Source organism: Puma concolor, chromosome A1, assembly GCF_028749965.1.
Source record: "Puma concolor isolate L17-30 chromosome A1, mPumCon1.1.hap2, whole genome shotgun sequence".
Taxonomy (NCBI): domain Eukaryota; kingdom Metazoa; phylum Chordata; class Mammalia; order Carnivora; family Felidae; genus Puma; species Puma concolor.
Genome location: NC_141667.1, coordinates 43764714 through 43773548, shown reverse-complemented (window position 1 = coordinate 43773548; position 8835 = coordinate 43764714).

Genomic DNA, 8835 nt, shown 5'->3' with positions numbered 1-8835 from the left:
AAGAGCCTTGGGCAGGTGGGACATTTTCCTCTTTGGAGCTTAAAGCTCTTTTTTGGCAGCTGCGTGCCTCACCCAGCAGGACAGGGTGGGTGAGGACCACCATCCCCAATTCTGAACAGAGTCAAGGCCCAGGGAGACGCGGCCACTGGCCAAAGGTCAACAGCAGAACCAAAGCCACCTGAGCCCAGCTGCTGAGGAAAAGGAGGCAGAGGCTCAACATCTGGGCGGCTGCCCCCTGGCCCACTGCCGGTCTTCCCTGCCCCCATCCCAGCTCCGCAAAGGCCAGGAACATCTGGCTGCTGGCCTCATTCCAGGAGGGGTGAGTGGCGGCTGAGGGGCCTCCTTCCGCCAGGCCCTGCTGCTGTGGTGCAAGGCACATCAATCAAGGCTGCAGGGCTGGCTGGTGCTAGGAGGGAAGCCGATTCCTTCCCCACCCCCTCCCCAGACATTCCTGCGTAATGGAATCTCCTTTCCTGTCTATTTATTACCAACCCACAGAGCTCCGCCAAGCTCAGTCTGCAGATTCAAACCCCACTGGCCCTGACTTTTCCTGGGGGAAGGGGTTCCCCAGGGGCTACCTGGGAGGAGCACCAGACCCTAACCCTCACTGGTATGTCCCACCCTGTTCTTCCCGCCCTGCCCGTGCATTTGCTCAAGGGGCCAGATCTGAGCTAAGCAATTCACACATTTTATGTGTCCTGACCGACCGGGGAGACGGGAGATGAGCACTTTCTCATCATCTTCATGTTAACAAATGAAAAAAACTCAGGCTCAGAGAAGTTAACTCACTTGCTCAGAATGACACAGCAAGTCAGAGTCTGCCTGATCTCCAAACCCAAGCTCATTCCTTGCTTTTCTTGCTGAAAATACTGTTCTTTCTCCATTGAATGGTCTTGGCAGCCTTGTTGAAAATCGGTTGACCACAGAGATGTGGATTTAATTCTGGACTCTCAGTTCTATTCCATTGATCTAAATGGCTAGCCCTACGCTGGTACCATATTGTCTTGCTTAGTGCTGCTCTGCGGTGAGTTTTGAAATTGGGAAATGTGAATCCTCCTACTTTATTCTCCTTTTTCAGGATCATTCTGGCTATTCTGGATCCCTTGAAATTCCATATGAACTCTGGAATTAGCTTATCCGTTTGTGCAAAGAAGTCAGCTGGGGTTTTGACGGAGATTGCATGGAGTCTGTAGATCAGTTTGGAGAGTATTGCCATCTTAGTAATATTAGTGGAATCTTCCAATTTATGAGTATCTGATATTTTTCCATTTATTTAGAGCTTCTTCAGTCTCTTCCAACAATGTTTTCTACTTTTCAGAGACAACTTTTGCAGTTATTTTGATAAATTTATTTGCATGCATTTTGTTCTTTTTGAAACGACTGTGAAAGAATTGTTTTCTTAATTTCAGTTTTGGATTGCTCGTCGCAAATGTACCGAAGCACAACAGATTCTGGCATATTGCTCTTGTAAACTGCAACCTTGATGAACTCATTTATTAGGTCTAATAGTTCGTTAATGAGTTCCTTAGGGTTTTCCATGTACAGGATCATGTCACCTGTAAATAAAGATTAGTTTTACTTCCCTCTGTCCAATCCAGATCTCTTTTTAATTTTTTTTTCCCCTCTTGCTTTGTAATTCTGACTACAATCTCCATTACAATGTTGAGGGAAGAAGCCAGAGCAGACACCCTTGTCTTGGCCCTTCTCTTCTTCCTGTCCTACATCTCGCCCCTTCCTTTCCCCTGCTTCCTTTTCTTCACCTTCTAACCCAAACAGTGGGTGAGGGTAGGGGCTATCAGGAGAGAATACACACACACACACACACACACACACACACACAAGGTAAGTGGCAAGAATCCCATGAGAAAGAAGGAAATCAACATATTGGACAACTGAAAGCTCAAGGAGGAAATACATCAGGAACCCCACTATATAACAGAGGGAATTGAAGCTCAGAAAAAAGATGAAACAACTAACATTGATTATATACCTACTATGTTCCAGATACCCAGGGTACACAGAGGAATCAGACAATGAAGGCTCAAAGCTGGAATTCAACCTGAGATCAAAATTCAAGGAGACACACACTTATCTTATAACGAGGAAAAACATAAAAGGACCTGTTCACTGTCACAGGAAAACCTCTTTCAGTTTCTAGAAAGTAGCAGGCTAAGAGCTGTCACAAGAGCAGCGGGATAAAGACTCTGATTCCGGTTGGGCCCCTGCTCCTTTGCTACGGCAATAGGATCTTGGGTGCACAATGAGCATCCCTGTGACTTAGTTTACCCTTCTGCAGAACGGGGAGAATTCTGGTAGCTACTTCAGAGGGCTGTTGTGAGGATTAAAGTAGTTAATATGTGAAGTTAGTAGAGGCGTGTAATGAAGCTACGTGACTGGTTGCTCTTCTGTGTGTTTGACACCCACAGACACCAGCCTAGTTGTGTGGGAAGCTGCGGGGGGGGGGGTGGGGTGGGCGATGAGGCTGCCCATGCTGGGGTCTTGCGAATGGACTTGTCCTTGGTGCTTGGATCCCTTTGAGTCATGGAAGAAACTGACATGACTTCTGTTCCATGGTGTTTGCCAAGGGCTTACTATGTCCAGGCCCACTGCTGGGGACTTCTCAAAGATGACAATAATGATTATTATTCTTATTGTAGCTTACTATATGTATCAATCAGGTCTCAGCCAGAGAACCACAATCAGTAGGAGGAACACACTAAGACATTTATTGCAAGCAATTGGCTTATACAATGGTAGGGGCTGGTTAGCAAGTTGGAAATCTGTATGGGATGGCTAACTTTATGTCAATTTATCTGGGCCCTGGAGTGCCTAGATACCTGGCCAAACATTATTCTGGGAACTTCCCTGAGGATGTTTTTGAATGAGATTAACATTTGTATCCGTAGACTAAGTAAAGCAGATTCCCCTCCCTAATGCAGGTGGGTCTCATCTAAGCAGTTGAAGGGCTTGAAGAACAAAAAGGCAGACCGTCCTAGATGTAAGGGAGAATTCTTTCTGCCTGAATGTCTTTGAGCTGAGACATTGGCTTCTTCCTGCCATTGGACTTGAACTGAAACATTAGCTGTCCTGGACCTCAGGCCTTGGAACTACACCATCAGCTTGCCACCACAGCACATATATACATAATCAATAGAATGTATGTATACATACACACAAATACATTCCCTTGGTTCTGTTTTTCTGGAGAACCCTACCTCATACAGCTGTCAGGCCCAGGTGGAATCTCTTCTTCAGGGACACATAGGCTCTGCTCTGAAGGTCTTCTGCCTGATTCAGTTAAGGCCCATCCAGATTATCTAGGATGATCTCCCTCACCAAACGTCAACCGGTTATGGACTACAGTTACACCTATAAGATACCTTCCCAGCAACAGCTAGGTTCGTGCCTGACTGGATAGCTGGGCACGGTAGCCTGGCCAAGCTGGCATACTAAATGGACCAACACAGCATGGGCCAAATGGGATGCCAAGCCCATGGCCACATGTCAGCTAATTGGTTTCTCTAACAGTCCCATGAGGAAGATTTTTTTTTTTAACTTTTTTTCTAGAAAAAAGTGACTGGCCCGAGGTCACACCGTGGTGAGGGAAGGAGCTGACGTTTGAACCCAGGTTGCCCCCCCGCCGACATGCTGTTCACCCCCCCCCCCCCGGGTCCTGCATCCCTACCCGATCCTCCTCAGCCCTCACACAGCCAGCCCCCTGTGGTAGATTCTCCCCTCTGCTTTAGAAGCAGGTGGAGGCTCACAGAGGGCCGGTGGGCGTCCTGGTCGCTCAGTCAGGAAGTGGAGAGCTGTTTCACATCCGCTCAGATTCCCCTTCTCACAACAGCCATCTTCTCGCCTCCCCTTACCTCAGCTGTCCGCCCCCAAAGGAAACCGCGGACCCTCTTTTCCTTTTTAATTTTATTGATTTATTTTTTATGTTTACTTATTTTTGAGAGAGACAGAGCGCGAGCGGGGGAGGGGCAGAGAGAGAGGGAGACACAGAATCCAAAGCAGGCTCCAGGCTCTGAGCTGTCAGCACAGAGCCTGACGCGGGGCTCGAACTCACGGACCGTGAGATCATGACCTGAGCTGAAGTCGGACGCTTACCCGACTGAGCCACCCGGGTGCCCCAAAATGCTGACCTTCTGCACCTGAACGCCCTGTGTCTCATGGACACCCTCTTCCTCCTGGCTTCAGCATTGTGCTGTGTAAGGAGGGGCAGGACTCTTTTGGATTGGACATTGGAGGGTCTGCATGCCTTGGAGCACAGGGTGGGGCCCAGGGATGCCTGTCTCCAGGGAGCTCCTATTCTGGGGCTAATCCCACCCTTGGGGATGTCCCAGGGCCATCCTGTGGGAGACACCCAGCCAGGACCACAGGCCCTCAAAGTATCTCTGTCACCAGCCTCAGGCTGGACAAGGCCTGAGTTGCCCAGTAGAACGTGCTTTCCTCGGGAAACCAGAGCGTCTTCTGAGACACCAGGCCCCCGAAGGGTCCTGGCTTAGCCAAGACTGTGGTCAGTGCTGGCCATAGTCTGGCCTGCACACCCCTTCCTGTGGGGGCCTCAGTGCCAGGGAGGCGGCCCTGCGAACAATGCCCTGCTCTGTTCCTGGCGTGGGAGGGGATGGTTAGTTTAGCCGCACCTCACCCCAGCGGGGGATCCAATGCTCCCCTGCTCACCTCCACTAACCGGAGCCTTCAGGCCCCAGAGGAAACACAGACACCCCACACTTAGCACCCTCCCAACTCCCAGACAGGCCACGACTCAGAGGTCAGGAGTTAGAGCCAAAATGCCTTTAGGGGTCCTAGGTCCCACGATCTAGGGATGGCATCTCAGCAGAGCCAGCCACGGCCACCCAAAACCCAACCCCAACCAATGTGGCTCCATCTTTGCTCAGACCCTTTGATCAGGCCTCAGGCCTCATCTGGTGAATGAGAAGGGCTCAGAGAGGCTAAGCAGCTGCCTCTGCAGCTAGGAAGCAGCAGAAAGGGAACTCAGACCCAGGTCTGTGAGTCTCCAGAGCCTGTGGTCTTAATCACTGCACCAAACCGTCCTTTCGAAATCCTGAAGTGACCATGAGTCCCAGGGCGCAGGGTACCCTGCACAGACCTCAGCACGCGGACACACACATGCACACACACACGCGCACACACACGCACACCTTCCTTAGTGCCCAACCCTGCCAAAGAGAGTCTTGGAAAGCCTCGGGGCCCAGTCCCCCACCGCTCACACGGAGGGGGCCTCTGAGCCTCCCAAGTCCCCAGTCTGGGTCCAGGAGTCAGGGTCCCCTTGGTGGCTACACAGGTGGAGGAGGAGGTCAGTCCTGCCCTGGAGCTCCCCTCAGCCCTGCAGGCCTGCAGGTCAGCTGGACCTCCTCCCCCAATCCTCCCAGGGCCCACAGGCCCCGGGCCAGGCTTGGCTTCCGGAGCTGCCGCCACCTTGGCCGGCTACACCACACATGGTTTCAATCAGCAGCCTGCGGGATGAATGGTGCCTTGTGAGAGCTCCACGGGGCTCACCTCGCACACAACAGCCAGGTGGGGCACCCTCGGGGAGGCAGGAGTGCAAGGGGACGTCAAGTGGGGGATGAGCCGGGGGTGCAGGACAGCACAGAGGGAGGAGCCAGGACCTTGTGGTCAGACTGGGTGAGGTCCCAACCCGGCCACCCACAACTCGCCAGACATCTCTAGGCCTCGGCTCAGGCCTCCGGGTAAAGGGGAGCAACAAGCCCCATCAGGGGGTTGTGAGCATTCAGGGAGATGATGCCCAGCACGCCGTGAGGGGCTGGCACACAGTAGGTGCTCTGTACCTGGCGTCCCACCTGTCAGGGAACCGGGAGCAGGAGGCTCACAAACTCGATTTAATGGGGAAGGGAGAGGAGGCGACTTCATTTGTGAAGGGGGGAGGCTGCCATCAGCTGCTTCCGCCAGCCGCCTCCACACGGCCAAGGGGCCTCCCACAGGGAGCTCTAGAAGCAGGCCCCAGGTCCGTGAAGGGGGGAGATGCCGCACCCCAGCCCTGTTGGAGAGGAGAGCTTGAGGGTAGCCGGCACAAGTCATAAGCAACGTTTACTGAGTACTGAGTGGAGGCTGCCCTCCGTGCCTCCTTCTGTGGATGTTTCCATTTTACACACAATAAAACTATGACTCAGAAGGGGAAGGTGACCAGGCTACAGCCACACAGCTGGCGAGACGCGGAGCTGGGATGTGAGACCGTGCGATGGGTGGCCGGCACGGGGCACCCCCACTCCCACCAACGGAGATGAGAGCTCATTTTCTGAGGGTCTCTCGTGGACAGGGCGGGTGGGGGCCGTGCTTCCTGGCGTCCCCGCTCAGCCTCTTTTCCCGTCCACAGAGCTTCCAGTGACCCAGTCTGGGGTGCGCAACGACCCACGTCCTCTGCCCTGCCTCCCGCCCACCACCAGGCAGAGTCCGGTGCAGAGTGGAGGCCTCTGGGCATCTAGGAATAGAGAGGTGGGAGGGAGGCAGGGGCAAGAAACCCTCATCATGTTTCTTTGCGCTGAACCGGTATGCGGGTCCTGTCAGCACTAGGATAACAGGCAGACCCCTTACCCCGTGGACAAGGCCCCGTGGACCCCACAAAAGCCTCAAGCTTCATCACCCCTCCTTCCTCACCACCCTGCCGCCTCCACTCTCCAGGCTAAGACCCTTCGGATGCTGGCAGCCCGTAGCTATCCAGCCCTCTCCTCCAGGCTTTGCCCAGGATTTCACCTGCCTGGAACCCTCTCCTGCCCAACCCTGGCTAGCCAGTCCCCCAAATCCCAGCCAACCGAGCACTCTGTGCACGAGGATGCCCGATCTGCTGCACCGGGCTCCAGGGCATCCCCTCGGGTGTTTCTGGGAGCAGAGCCCTGGGTCCTTGTGGACCTCCTCTGGGATTGGCCCCAAATTCAGAATCTAATCTAGATCTGCAGGGGAAGGAAATGAATCTCCTCGGTTGGAGATGGGATGCCACCTTTTCAGACTGGTTTTCTCTTATCCTTTTCTTTTCTTTATTATTTTGAGAGAGAGTCAGGGAGAGAGAGAGTACATGCACAAGTTGGGGAGGGGCAGAGAGAGAGGGAGGGAGAGAGAGAGACTCCCAAGCTGGCTCTGCAGGGCTGAGCCCGATGCAGGGCTGGAACCCACAAACTGCGAGATCATGACCTGACTTGAGCCAAAGTCAGATGCTCAACCCACTGAGCCACCCGGGCGCCCCTCTTATTCCTTTTCTGACTCAGCCATCTATGGAGTCAAGTGGGCTGCCCTCCTGTGGAGAAAAGGGGGTCATTTGCTGAGCAGTTCATTTCTAGCTCTCAGCCCTTTAGTGGTTCCCTGCGCTCCACTGAGAAACCATTTCTGGAGCACAGTTTAAAAAAATTTTTTTTTCAACGTTTTTTATTTATTTTTGGGACAGAGAGAGACAGAGCATGAACGGGGGAGGGGCAGAGAGAGAGGGAGACACAGAATTGGAAGCAGGCTCCAGGCTCCGAGCCATCAGCCCAGAGCCTGACGCGGGGCTCGAACTCACGGACCGCGAGATCGCGACCTGGCTGAAGTCGGACGCTCAACCGACTGCGCCACCCAGGCGCCCCTGGAGCACAGTTTGAAGAGCAAGACTTTCCTGTTGCTTTCTGTATAGACAGAATATCCATCTCAAGTAGCACCAGCTCAGCCAGGAGCTGGGTGTGCACAGCTCACCGGGTGCCCCCTGGCCACCCTGACGCCCTTGCCCTCTGGTGTGATGGGTCAGTAAGGGCCATTAGAGAAAGCAGCCTTGTAGAAATAACTATGGACAGTCTTCAAGGGTTAAGCCGCATAAATATTCAGCGTGGCTTTGTTTATGGTACTAAAAATCTAACACAATGCACATATTCAACCATCAAATACAGTATGGTACATTCACAAACTGAACCCAATAAGGAGGAATTTTTAATGACACCAGAAGATCGTCATAATTTATCACTAAGAGAAAAAAACAGCAGATTATGAAACATTAATGTGGGAAGAGGGAAACCAGCCTCTGGGCAGATATGTAAAAGCAGCGGGGGAGGGGGGGCACCTGGGTGGCTCAGTTGGGTGAGCATCCGACTCTTGATTTTGGCTCAGGTCACAATCTCAGGGTTTGTGAGTTCGAGCTCTGCATTGGGCTCTGCACTGGCAGTGTGGAGCCTCCTTGGGATTCTCTGTCTCCCACTCTCTCTGCCCCTCCTCCACTCGCTCATTCTCTCTCAAAAATAAGTAAGTAAACATTAAAAAAGAAGAAGAAGGGGCGCCTGGGTGGCGTAGTCGGTTAAGCGTCCGACTTCAGCCAGGTCACGATCTCGCGGTCCGGGAGTTCGAGCCCCGCGTCGGGCTCTGGGCTGATGGCTCAGAGCCTGGAGCCGGTTTCCGATTCTGTGTCTCCCTCTCTCTCTGCCCCTCCCCCGTTCATGCTCTGTCTCTCTCTGTCCCAAAAATAAATAAACGTTGAAAAAAAATTAAAAAAAAAAAAAAAAAAAAAAAAGAAGAAGAAGTAGGGTTGTAGGGTAGGAGTATAGACTTGGAACCTAGAAAGCCTGGGTCCAAGGGCAGACTTGGCCACACTAGAGCCAGGAGACAATGGACAAGTCTCCAAACCTAAACGCTAGACTTGCATCATCTATCAAATAGGAAGGACTCTGGTCCTGTGACGTCTCAGGCACTTAGCACAGTGAGACTAGCACAGATCAAGCATCCAATAAACATTGCAGCTTTTGATTGTATACACCAACATGTGGGCAGTACTTGCTGTGTGGAGTGATTTCAATTGTCTTAGGATTGGCTGGTTTGTATTTTTAAAACTTTCTGAAA